The following is a 14527-nucleotide window of genomic DNA, read 5'->3' as shown; positions in this document are numbered from 1 at the left end:
CACAGCAATTACATCAATTTTCATATTGTGGCTTCACACTGAGCATGTACATGAGAGAACACATCCAAGTACACATTAGGGGAAATGACTTTAGGCTTTAGCCCGGAATTGTGTGTGAGAGCACATTATTACAGTAAATGGCTTGGGATGGTGTGTGCTGATAACAAAATACCCTCACAGATAGTTGTCGTATACAAATCGTTATGGTCTCCAACGGTTTGAAAACAAAGAGGAATCCTCCTGGAGAAATGTTGATGTGAACCGTGGACTCAGTGTGTGCCGCTTTACTGCTTTTAGTCCTTGACTTGTCTTTAAGGAATACATAACTGATGTCTCTCATGAATGTATTGACTTAAGCTACAATCAGGGGACTCAAGGGTTTTCACAACAAAGGTCTCAATTGTGTTAGTGTGTGTCTCTGTTTGCGCACGTGTGTGTGTGTATACACGTTTTTCATGTACAGTGTTCAAAAACAATTCAGGCCCCATGCGGCTCAGACGGCACAAACAGGCAGGTGGGTGGAATATGAATCCACCTCAGATGAGACCTCTCCCACTGACGACACTTTTTTTTTATTGTCTCGCTTTTGGACACAAGTTCAAACTTAAAAGTGAAATTTTATGACATATCCTCAAAGTGTCCTCAAAATGGCAATGACAAAAGAAAAACAGTCGATCAGAAAGACGAACAGAATCCACAAACTGTCGGATAAAAAGCAGGATGTCCAAAGTCTTACAGCGTGATGAAAACTTAGATGACTTCAATGAATAAATACTCAAACATTATATAACTTTGGTGGCTTTTCTGCAGTAGCAGTGCGTGTCACCTTATAGGAAAACTCAAGATATAACCATGAAGAGTGTTGAAAGAATAAACAAAGCATCTCTCTCCTCACTTCATGATGTTTTAATACTTTTTTTTACTGGTTTAAATATTTGATCTCAGATCTGGGATTTATACAAATACTAAACATCATGTCACATGCCCCCTTTTGCATCTTAAAAGGTCACTAGGGACATGGGCGAGAAAATGTATAGATAGTGTAGTCAAAACATTTTTCAGGATCAAGACATGAGCGGAATGATTTGGCTTATGAAAACTGTAGGTAAAAAATTTAAGAATTGAGTTTAAATCATTTTACATGGTTCTGTATTTCCAAATGTGTGAAGAAAACTAAGTTTGTCACAGTTTGAAGAAGCTTGTGGACAGGTGTGATTGTTGAACACACAACAGAGAGAACAGGCAAAGTTTTTGTACTGCTTAAAGTCGTATTACTCAAGATTTCAGTCCTGGTTGACTTATATGGGCTCAAATGTGTTTTCATTCAAGATTTTCAGATCTGGTTTAGTGTTAAGTCATAGATGATTCTAAAGTTTGTAGTTAATAAAACATTAGAAAAACTATGTGTGTGTTCAGGAAGAATACATATTTGTGGAAAGAAATCGACTTTAAATAGTTAATAGTCTTTAAACAAATTAAAACAATTCTGAATAAAATTAGGATTAGAGGGATCTATCAGCAGAAATGATATATAATGTTTACCATGAGGTTTTTTGGTACTTCTGTGCAAAGTGTGGCCATACCCATGTACCCAACATTGTAGTCTGATGTGCTTCCACCAAGAGATCTAACTTTGCGATGCTGCAATTCAGACTGCAGCAATTGAGATGTCTCTCATCTCCTCTGACATCTTCATTATAATATTTTCAGTAAAAATTATTCCAGCATCCATTAGCTCCAAAATGTTCTGCTCAGATTCAGTCATCATTCAGCAGCACGCACGCAAGTGTAGCTACTCACAATGGTGAAGGCCACTTGCAAAGGTTACTGCATTGGCTTGGCATCAATCCTACGCAGAAGTATAAACCTTATATAAAGCTTTAGAATGAATGTTTATCTGTATATTGGGAGCAGAGTCCACCACTTTAATACTATAGCAGAATGGACAAACCAGACACTTATACTAGAGAGGGTGTTTTACGTGACCTTAAGGTGGGTTCTGTTACACACTTGGAATGGGATGGTTGCAGTTGGTTCTGCAACTTTACAACCAGAAGCCACTATGTCCTACGCACTGAACCTCTATTTATATTTGAGGATGCCGTAGAAAACAACAGTAAACATTTACAGAGTTGCAGAAGAGACACGCAATTGCAACCGATGTATCAGTTCACAGTGCAAACAAACTGACTCTATTTCTTTATTGAACAAGTCAAGGAAATCATTGATTTGACATTTTCCATCATGAAACGAGGAACTGATCTCAAGTAAGAGCTCTAAAAGGCACAGGTAGTTTTCCACATGAGGAGGAAACAAGGAAAGATGGAGGTGTGTTGGAAGGTGGAGCAGCCTGTCCCCTGCAGCTCTTGGTAACAGTATATCCTTATTCCATTTCTCCCTGCAATATTTAAAACTTCTTCACTGTCAAAAAATTTCAGAAACGACAGTGAACATTCGTGACTAGCGCTAACTGTCTCCTCCATAGTATCGCTCGTGGCTTTTTCACCATAAAAGCGATATCGTGGCTTCACCAGTTTAAATCTTCTAATTGAAACGGTATAGAAATGTTGGCTTTGCATTAATGATAACCCAATATAGCTCTAATATTGTGTGCCATTTTCTGTGAATACCTCATTTGTGAGAGCATATTAATCTAGCAGGGGGATGGTGGACTGAAAACTACAATAATAAATCTACTTAAAAAATGACTTCAAACTAAAGAAGTTTCAAATGTTTTTAATAGAGCACTGAGACTTTGCTGAACGGGAGATTTATAAAGAATTATGACTTTCATAATCAATTCATTAAGTCTTGATTCTGACAAGCAATTATAAAGAAAGAAGTGGAAAATCATTCACACATCTCAGGCTCCACAGTAACATTCCAAACCTGCTTTGTTCTGTGGAAAAAAACACGGTGTTTTAAGACATGCCTCTGCATCACTGCACCCATCAGAGAAAGTGCTTGATAGATTTCTCCATCACATCAGTTAATGGGTCAGTTGTTGACTCAATTAAGATTTGTTTATTTGGGGACAGCGTGAAGCTGAAATGAAAAGTAATATTCAAAAAGATGGACTGCTTTTCATATAAACATGGCATAAACTAACCAGCAGCAAGTTAGTGCTCCAAGATAAAAAGTGAAAATGTGTCCTGATTAAACAGGTCATGTGTCATCACGACACATGCTTGCTTTCAGCAGATATACCTGCAGCAATACCACCTGGTGGAAGAAGAGCAAACTGATACAAACACGTCCTTCACTTGCATGATGCATTGGGATGAAGTGGGCGAAAGGGCGGTGAAGTGTGTTTTTGTCCACTGGCTTTTTGTCCACTGGCTTTTTGAGGACACATTGCAAAGCCAAATGAATCTCAGCGAATCAGCCACGCTATGCTGGCTGGAACGCCACATGCACACCGGCGGAAACACAATCTAACGGATGATGGTTTTGTTTGAGGTGGTGGGGGTTGGTGGATGCTGGGAGGGGAAGCAACATCTGTCAGCCCTAAGGCACAGTCTCCAAATGGCTGCGACGAGTGGAGAGGCGAAGCGCACTGGAACCAGTGAGGAGACACAGCGACAGAGGAGGAGAGACAGGCCTGAGAGACACAAATAGAGACGGACAGAGAGATGGAGGGAGATGGAGACAGATTGACAGAGTGGGAGACAGAGATAGAAGAAGGAGGGAGCTGGAGTTGTAAGGAAAATGGGATTGGTAAATCTCTGTGAGCTGTGGGATTTCATCAACATTCCTTTTCATGCTTTTACAGGGCATGGGCCATTTTCTCAGCATGGGAGTGAAAGCTATACAAGTCGATGTGCCCGATGCTGCCAGGATCAAAGACGTGAATCCCCCTCCAAAAAGCAATCAACTCATGCTCACATAAACTGTTCTGAGTAAAAGCATCCACCACATGGCATATGTTGTTATGTTATTTATTAATGATCATTATGAAGCATTCATTAGTTCAGTAACTCAAGATGGATCAAGATGTCTGAACTGGGAATGCTGCTGGTTAATTATCTAAACTTATCCTGTTTGTCTTGCCTGTGTTCATTCATACCTAATGAATCTGCAGCTCTCTGTTTTCACAGACAGCTTGTACACCATCCAACTTATGTACTGCCATGAGGGGCGGCTAACCCGCTATATCCAAGATGGAAAGCCAATTATACTGAAAGGCATAGGACATGACATGTTACTATTTGTCAGGCCTGGCAGGGGCCTGGGTTGAGCTAAAATGTCAGGCAGTGTTCAATTAGTCCGGGTGTAAATGCCTCAGATCAAGAGGCAGGAGTTCAGCTTAATAAGTCGGATCAAACAGTTGAAAGCACCTGGTCGATGCAGTGGACGAGGCAGCAGCAGGAGCGGAGAAATAATAATTATGAATATGTGTATCGGCTCGTTTTGCTTTCTAGTCCTGCACTTAGAGCCACATTCCATACATACCGCTGGAGTTTGATAATCCGTGTGGATCATGAATATTCATGTATAAAGTAGTGAGAGTGATATGATTTTCTACGTGCTGTCAATGCAGACAGTCTGCTGAGTTAACACGGTTCCACATGAATACGCTGAGGCCCATCCAGGACTTGATGGGTACAGTTAAATCATTAGCAATACTGCCAATCTCCCCTTATGTCTGTTAGCATTAGCTTTGTAATTGTGAGCCATTCCATTCAGTGGCAGCTGACACTGACTGACAGTGGCATGGCTAATGGTATTTACCGGTGTCTCTGCTGGCATAAACAGACATGCCATGCAAGCTTTGACATATAATGCAATTCATACTATGTTAAAAGTCTAGGAACCATTTAGAATACAAGTGTTCTTTCTTTGGTGTCTTTAAATAAAAGACAGACGTGTGAAAGTCAATTTAAAACCCTTCAGGAGCAATAACTGCAGTTACACTTTTCTAAGGTGCAGTCAAAATTGTTGTTGGTCTCACTCTGCCTGGCTGCACACATACTGACAGGTGAGGGTCCAAGACGACCTGGAATAAACATCTATTCACATTCAACACACAGACATGGCTATAGGTTAATGCTGTTTGGAGCAAGAGGGCAAACACAATGATATAGCATCAGGGCTAATATCCATGTTGTGAGTGTGACATCACCAATGTGATCATAATTGCAAATAATTACTAGATACGATACATATTACATGGTAACATAATATAACGTATTATTATCAAACCTGTACTGTGTTTCCAGATGTGATGCTCCTATCAGTATGAGTCATAATCAAATATAAATGAGCTTTGAGTGGTCATCAAAACATAAATACAGATCATTTACCATTTACATATCAAAACTATCTGGATGTCAAACAGTGGCTTTAGGAACTCTTACACTTTTACTTTTGAACCACTTTATAGAATAAGATAATACAATTGCCATATTTGCCTTTTAACTTAAAGTCATTAACCACAAGTTAAAGCATGCCAAAGTATTCCGCCATCAGTCTAAACAAAGACATGTATGCTACTGAATTATTCAGACCCTTTCCTGTGATACTCCGATGCATGCTGTTTACTTTGACTTTACTTAGTCTGGAAGTTGCTTGGAGTCCAACTGTGGGAAAAATGTATTGATTCATAGTTTAGAAAGGCATACAACTGTGCATATACCGTTCTACCAAGCTTTAGAAGTCCTCTGCAGAGATGGAAGAATTTGCCAAATGACATTCAAAGGACTGAAAACACTATTGGATCTGTTTTAGCAATCTACGCACACAGCGTAAATTCATTTAGGGCGCATCTAAACACACATTTTGCTGCAGCAGGCGCGTGGTTTAAATGAGTTATACTTAGCAGAAAGGCTGTGAGTAGACCATCTGTGTGTGAAACAAATATAAATGGTTTTGCACCAACCTACCAAGGTGCATTTTATTACATATCTTGCACCTTAGGATAACAATGAACCTGACCACACTAAATTTAAGACCAACACACCCATGGGTGCTCAGAAAGGCACAGGTGCATTTACTATTTAAACAACATAGGCACTGCAAGAGAAGATGACAGCTGTGTACAAACTAGACACTTGCATCATGTTTTGGGCCTGTGTAAGACCGGGCCCAGTGTCTGGCACCAGGCACTACTCAGGGTCCAATTCCATCCCTACAGTGAAGCATGGTGGTGGTGGGATCATGCTATGGGGGTACTTCTCAGCAGCAGGGACATGGACACTGGTTCTAACTGAGAGAAAGATAGACACAGAATAATACAGACATAGCACAAGACAGCTTTAAGATGTAACTGTGTAATTAAGGGTTTTAATACTTTTTATTTCAGTTATTAATTAAGTTGTCAAAACTTTCGAAAATTATGTTTTCAGTTTGTAACCATGGCTTACTAAGTGAATTTTATCAATTTATAATGAATTCTACCAAACAAAGAATAATTGAACATAATGTAAAGGTGTCAAAATTAGCAAATCTACATCCAGACTGGTTCCACCAGACGTTTGAGTGTGTGACATTAAAAGTGTCCCCTACGTTCTCTGACTGCACTGCTGAAGAGATCATAGATCATAAATAGATAGATGGATAGATAGATAGATAGATAGATAGATAGATAGATAGATAGATAGATAGATAGATAGATACTTTATTCATCCCCATGGGGAAATTCAGATATCCTGTAACTCACACAAGACAAAGAGACACAATTTGATTAAAAAGATAAATAAGTATTTTTTTTAAAAAGGGTGGCTGTGGCAAGAGGTAGTACACTTCATGACAGATCAGGTTGTCCTTTAACCAGAAGGTTGTAAAAAATGTCAATGCAGTGAATGTGGGGAATTTGACTGATATGATACGGTGCTTTGAGCGGGGGAAATCTGTCACTGTTCTATGAATCAAAAGCTGCAGGACTGCTGTTAACCCCATGCATCACATGTAAAAGTAAATGAAGGATCAAGTCAAAGTACACATCAAAATATGTTTCTCAAAAATGATGCCATTTAAGGTAGATGTTATCATTGGTCAATTGATTGCTGTTCAATCCTCTGATCCCTACTGCATGCACTTAGATGTGCAAGGAGGCAGGGTTTGTATTTTGGATGTTTGGGCTTCATTTCTGGATGGTGGGAGATAGTGGGGAGGGGCCTGTATCTTTATATAGCTACAGTCTATGGTTAAGATAATTTTCATGTAACGTAATAACCTCATCAAAAACCTTTTCCTCCAAGGTTTGGGATACATTTCAATTTTCCACACAAGTTGAAACATGTTCGGCCTGCTCTAGTATACCAATGTGGCTAATCACTTCCTCCATAATTGTGCTGCTAAACTATGTATTCTGTTTGAGCAGTTTCTTTGGTCCTGAAGCAGAATTCAGACAGCTGCTTTTGTCATAGGTGTATTTTTCAATGTAGGAGAGCTGATTGATTCACAAATCACTTACCTTCAGCTATGATAACATTTTAAATTGTATTGTAAGGCTTGGGCACAATCCTGTATGAAATGCAAAAACAAGTGGCTGTTGAGTTATATGAAATTCCACTCATCCTCATATTGATTGTTAGAGACAGGTTTGTAACCTCAACACATTAAAATGTGCTAGACACCACAAGGGATAGGTGATTATTCAGCGTGTGTGTGTGTGTGTGTGTGTGATCATTGTAAAATCCTGGAGTGGTTCTGGAGGCACTGTAGCAGTCTTATAGGTGAGTAGTTGAGCTCAAATTGAAGGCAGACTTTGGAGTATGATGTTGTCTCACCTGGGGGGGGGGCATGAAGTATGTGAATTGACCCGCTCACTTTATTCCCCTGGCCCACATCCGACTTTCAGCCACTCTTATCCACTTTAAGAAATTAGTTGTAACTACAGTCAATCTTGCTACGGGACAACACAAGCCACAATGCCTGTCAGCAATGACTCCTGAGTACTCAGCGGTCAGGACATCAACATGTTGACAGACTGAAATGATCATTTTTCAAGTTGGTCCCAAGATTTCAACTTTCTCTGTTTTGTTGGCGAACTGACAATTTTAGTATCCTCTCGATTCTTCCCTCATTAGAATTTTTGACTGAGGGGCTGGGAGTGACATCAGCCGATGTCAAATGACTGATATTTATTAAACTCTTGGTTAAATGAGTCTTGCTTGGCTAAAGGGTTGGGCAATATTCTCTGAACATGAGGTCTCAGGCAGACTGTAGCTGTGACAAACATGAAGAAAGTGCTTCTCTCTTAATATGTAGCCTTGACCCCCTCACTGTCCCTGCTTAGCTGTGCTCTGTCATGTAAAATTGTTTTCAAATACAAGATAACGCCTGGCTCCCAGGTTCCTGCTGATTCTGTCGATCCCAGTTAACCTCAGGTGGATAATTCTTTGTTTACCAGTTGTTTTTTTGCTCAAAAATCAAAACAAACATGAATCGGGTGAAGCCGATGTATTAACTTGTATTAAATCATTTCAAGTCAAGTCGCTGTCACTGTAGAGCTGGAGCATTGACTTGCCTCAGAGAGAATAAATCATAAACTCTTTTCTTTGTTCCCTTTTTGGAACACTTTTCCAATATGTGCCTGCTTTAAGTCTGACAGTAACAAAAAATCTATTTGTTGCAGAGAACTGTAGGGAATTAGGCATAGATTTATAGAGAGGAATCACAATCCAATTACTGGGTGACCATGTGAAATGGAAAATATGAAGCTAATTTCATTAATACCCTATCTCTGAGTATTTATGGTACTACAGCGGCAAAATGAACTCAAGAATTCCATTCACATATCTTAAATGTCCTCCAGTCGGCACATACACGCTTCATTAACCTTTGTCATTTTCAACCTTTTTGGCCTTATAATTTACAGTCTCTCTCTCTCTCTCTCTCTCTGTCTCTCTCACTCACACACACACACACACAAAGTCTCCTGTTCCACAAAGTAGGAGAAGAGAATATGGATTCTTTACTAATCACCTCACCTAGTTTTATCAGTTCTTCAGGATACTTCTTTCGACTTTTCAATTCATTCAAAATAGACATTGGCACAGGAGCAGCACCCAAGTGAGGACAGGCAGCAGCAAACTGAAGCAGAAAGAAGAACAGCATGCACACAGTATTGTCAATGAGCCAATTGATATCATTAGTTAACTATTCCATATGAGAAGACTGAATGTATAGAAGCCTGAGTTAAAGCTCAATTTGGAAATACTATAGTAACTGAGTATTATTTTTTTAGAGGCTGCTCAGAGTGGCATAGTGCAATATCATCCCATCGAAAAAGATGGTTCAGCAAAAGAGCAATAATGCTTCACCTGCACTTTAAAGCATCTTTATTGACAAAACAAGACATGTTTTGGACCAAAATCTTTACTCAACATCCAGTCAATAGTTTTCTACAGATGTTTTAATCATGTGTTCGTTTGGCAGTGGGTGGAGGAGAGAATTTTCAGCTTAAGAAAGGAATGTTAAGATAACCTTGATCTTTTGTTTTATCAAACTGCTTTTTCCAATCTCCGAACCATTATGTTCAAAATATTAATCTTGTTTTCTTTATCCCTCTTATGCTCTGTCCACACGACAGCAGCTTTTTTTTAGCAGATATGTCCCCCTCTGTCCACATGAGCTTGTCCATTCCAGATGAGAACAAAACGACGACAACTAATGTTCAAACAATCATACCAGGCCAGGAGGTCATGATCACATCTCAGCAATCTGTCAAATACCAGACAAAAAGCACTGTGGTCCAAGTAATTCTGGGGCAAGGCAGATGCCTGTTAATGCTGCTAATATGCTGCAGTGATGCAAACTTGTAATTCGACTCAACAGTGCTTACTGAATACAGAGAAACAGGCATATATGTTCTATTGTTCTTTCACATGTTCACTACGGATACACAGAAACCATAGTTTTTGAAAATCTGCGCTTTGTGAAGGCATGTGTGAACATATCATATTTACTGACTGAAAAAGCTGTTTTCATGTGGATGAGAGGACCAAACACACCAAACATGGCTCCAGCGTGGAGTTCCATAGCATCCATTTCAAGGCACATGTCTGTTCCACAGGAATCTGAGTCCAGTGTTCAAGGGGCAGGCAGTGGTGTATGGTCTGGCATAGTATGGGAGATGAATGGGTTTGTGGTGCTGCAGGCTGAATGGTGAGGCTGGAGAACTGGCACTCTTGTGAGAGACGCAAGAAATAGCACTAGGGAATTGCTCAATACTGGGAAGCTATTGAGCGGCTGAGAAAGTGGATACCTCAGAGCAAGCAGAACAATCTGGTGGTGAGAGGGAGGGGAGCTGGGGTTTCAGAGAGGTGTAGAGATGAGTGGGAAGGATAGTAAGCTGTGTCCATGGCACACAAACACACAGCCAGGAGCGGCTGTGCGAGCTGAGCGATATATTGGTCATCCTCTAACCAGAAGGTCAGCAGCTCAATCCCAGCGTTCCCCATCTGCATGCCGAAGTGTCCTTTGGCAAGATGCTGAACCCTGAATTGCCAAACAAAAAAGTGCTGCTAATAGATGACTGTATGAATGTGTTTGTAAATGGAAAACTGTAGTGTAAAGCGCTTTGAGTGGTCATCAAGACTAGATAATGTATATATAATACACTATATAAATGCAAACCATTTACCGCTAACAAACACACAGTAGTAGAACTGTTTGAACTGGTTGTCAAAATGAAACCAACATATTCAATATGAAATAGTTTCTTGTGCTGGACGTCATTTACTGTACATCAAGTCTGCACAGTAGTCATCCGGCAATGGAGAGGTGGTATGCCCGCAAGTTAATCTAGGCAATCAATTATGATGTCTCAGTTTTTATAGCATCAGATAACTAATGAAAACCAAATATACCAGAAATATAAACACTCCAACATGCATCTGTAATAACCACCTAATATGACAGAAATCATCTTTGTTTGACGTTTACCTTTTCTTTTTTATTATGGTCCATGTTCAGTCTGCATGGAGGAGATGGATCTCATATTCCATACTGCAGCCCAGGGGTGATTGAGATGTTGTCTCTTGACTATTGGCTGCTGTCAGGTTGTCTATCATTACTTTATACAGTCATTACCTCAGCAGATCTTGATCAGGTGAGGATCCAGGATTATCATTGCTAAATTGCTAAATCTTTTGTGTTTTGGCAGATGTCTTCTGACCTTTCCTCATATTTGTTGATAACAAAAGGGTAAAGAAAGATTTTTCATACAATCTCCATAATCCTCAATCTCCATATAGGATTTACACATATCAACAGGGTGTATTGATTTCCATATTCTGATGTGTATACGTGTACAAGTGTGCACACTTTGTGAGTTGTTCACTTTTGTGTAAGCTTTGCAGAATGATACAATTTAATTCCCCATTCACAAGAAAGACATCAGGCAATTATAAAGTTGTCTCGTATTCCAGCTGTGCTGAAGTGTCAGGGAATGAACAAAACGTTAATTTGGATTTGTAGTTCAGACAGCGTTTGAGTGCTTTTGATTGGATTGGTCAGCATGTGGCTCACGTATGTGGCATTATACCTGCCTTCAGTGATTGATGAACTGGTGTTAGTGGGTCTGCCCACCACGCCTGCAGTTACCCAAGTGAGTGCTGACAAATGACTCACTAACATGAGGGACTAGAAACACTTTGCAATACGGTGGCATACTGATAAGGATATTGACTGAGAGCAGTGTGTATTCTTATTCACTCTGCTGTCTGCTGACATAATGCGCACACAGAGATTGTCATGCCAAAGGGCATCTCTGAACCAAATGTAAGTCACTGTGTGTCACATGGACAGTACTGCCTCTGCATTTGCATAGGAACCTTTATCGACCTGTTGGCAACAGAGGCTTCACAAAAAAACTGGACTCAGGCACAGCTAAGTGGCCTGTAACTTACCAAATGACACACCATTACAACATAAAACTAGCACATTAGAAATAGTTTCTTAAAATCATACATTTTTCAAAATTACTTTATTGCAATGAATATGTGGCCATGAGCTTTAGGTAGTGACCAGAAAGACGGAGATTGTGTGAAACCAACTTACTCCAAAGAGTGGCTGGGTTTAGCCTCAGAGATATAGACAGGAGTTTGGACTTCCACAGGGAGTTCGGAGCAGAGCCACTGCCCTCATGTTGAAAGGAGCAGGTTGAGTTGGTTCAGACATCTGATTAGGATGCCCCCTGGTTGCTTTACATTGGAGGTTTTCTGAGCAACCCCAACAAGGGGGAGACCCCGTGGTAGACTCCATAGTCATTGGAGTAATTAGGGTTTCGATCTGGCCAGGGAATGCCTGGCCAGGTTCCCCCCCGGAGTAGCTGAAAAGCCTTCCTGGAGAGAGGGACGTCTCGGACTACCTGACCAATGGATGGAGAGATGGATGGATTACTGCAAATAAGCCTAGTTACAAGATGTATAAAAAACACATAAATAAATAATTAAATAATTTTTTTGTTAAGTTCTCGATAAATACTAAAAGGACACTTTTTAAAGGTACAGTGTGTAGAATTCAGTGATATCTAGTGTTGAAGTTGCATGTTGCAGCTGAACACCCCTCACCTCACCCTCTCCTTCCAAACATGATAAGAACCTGTGGTAGCTTCAGTTGTCATAAAAACTCTAAAGGTGTTTAGTTTGTCCAGTTTGGACTAATGTAAAAAAACATGACGGCCTCCTTATAGAGGCATTAAAGTTCCCTTTCACCTGAATCTTACACACTGGACCTTTAAGTAAGTGTACCTGATATAAATCACAAATGTATCTCAGAGGAAATTCAGTGCAGCATGCAACAGAATCTGATGTTATACCTGATTTGTGAAAAATATCATCTCTTTTGCTGAAGAATGAAATGTTGAAAGGAAATATAAAAGATAAACATCAAGACCTCAATAACAGTATGAGGGATCAGTGTTTCAGAATTATTGTAGAGAGAAAGATAATGATAACATTGAGTAAGTAAAATAAAAATTAACAATGTGAACTGTAATTATGAACATATTTCCAGTGAAGGGCTTAAAGGCTAGAAGAGCAATTGTATGGCTGTGATCACCTCCTCTATCTGTGTAATCTGTGGCACGATACTGACAACTTTACAGTTCTATGCTATTTTAACATATTAATGCTATCGTGTGCTAGATTTAGCGAAACTGCTTCTTGTTTCAGGGTCAGACACCTTCACTGGCTGTAATGACATGGATGTGAGGCTGTGAGATTATTATTATTATGATTATTTGCTGGTGCTGTTGTATTTAACAGAAATCACACACCAGCTTGAGTTGAATTTTTTGTGAAGTTTTGTGTTTTAAACTTGATGTTTTATGTTTAATATGCTTCTCTGTAAACCAAGAGAATTATGAGATACATATTCATTACTTTATTGTTGAGACTTTATTGTTGCGACTATCTTACTGTCTTTCTATTGTTATATTTTCTAGGGATTGTCTGATGGCCTGTGATTAAAGACTGTCCCTCTTCTTGTATTTTCTGCTGTGCTCATGTAGCAAGTGTGAAGAGGTCATGCTGTGGGCAGATACAGTCTTTAATAATGTTGTTGCCCCTCCTGATTGGTCTGGTCTGGTAGAGGCTCAGTGTTGGTGAGGCCCTTCCGGTGGTGTTTTGTGCTGCTCTTACCACCTGCTGTAGAGCCCTGCGGCGCTGTACTGTGCAGCTGCCAAGTCAGACTCTGATGCAGCTTGTTAGGACTAGGGTTTGGATACAGTTGAGATTTGAACTAATACTGCTACTGATATCTGGAATTCATACCCAACAGCACCTTTTTTACCATTACATCACTCCCTCTGTAGGTGTACCACTTACATCTTTGATACTAAGGTTAAGGACAAACACTAAAACACATGTTGCTTAGGAATTTTGGATGCAACCAGTGGCTGAATGTTGACAGATGCCTGACTAACTATGTTAATATCAACCAGACGCGGAAAAATTGCAAATCTCCAAAAGAAACTTAATGAAGGCTCAGTTAATGTTTCATAGTCCACTGAGGGTTAATCTTCTCCAGTACTGGTGTTAGCTGCTGCTCCTGCAGGGGAATAAACTCCGGCTATCAAACAGTCATCAGTGTTTCAACATATTGAATGATTGAATGGGCGTATCCTCAGGTCTACAACATGTTGACTTGGCCAGTTTTTGATTTCGTATCACAAACACTGCATCAAGCATTAAAAAATGTAACCACACTGTCATCATTACTGGGACTTGCTGTGAAGTCACTTTGTTTTTTTCTAACTCTTCTTCTCTTAGGCTTTATTGGAGGTTTGCAAATCACCACCACTCCCTGATCTCACGTCAGTTTTGCTCTCTCTCTCTTTCTCTCTATACTCTATATTGCTTTCTCACCCAGACTTGCCCTCAGGTATCGAAATTGGACCCTGTTTGAATTTGGTCATTGCCCTTTAAATGTTCCAAGTTCTATACCCAGAACACTCTCCACTGTGCATCTGTAGAGGCTGCTGGGGAATCTTCTTGGCATGCCAAATTTCCTCTGCCTTCTCAAGAAATACAGACACTGTTGGTGGTTATCTGTATGTTGGAATTCAAGTCATTGGACA

The 14527-nt window shown here is 40.0% G+C and overlaps 1 protein-coding gene across 8 annotated transcripts in view; it reads left to right on the top strand.

Annotated features, from left to right (window-relative positions):
- Positions 1-14527, top strand: part of sorcs1 (sortilin-related VPS10 domain containing receptor 1) — a 149022-nt gene that overhangs the window by 81903 nt on the left and 52592 nt on the right. The window lies entirely within an intron of this gene.

This window comes from Paralichthys olivaceus, chromosome 8 (assembly GCF_024713975.1).
Source record: "Paralichthys olivaceus isolate ysfri-2021 chromosome 8, ASM2471397v2, whole genome shotgun sequence".
Taxonomy (NCBI): domain Eukaryota; kingdom Metazoa; phylum Chordata; class Actinopteri; order Pleuronectiformes; family Paralichthyidae; genus Paralichthys; species Paralichthys olivaceus.
Note: the sequence above shows the minus strand (reverse complement) of the source record. Positions and strands in the feature narration are given on the sequence as shown.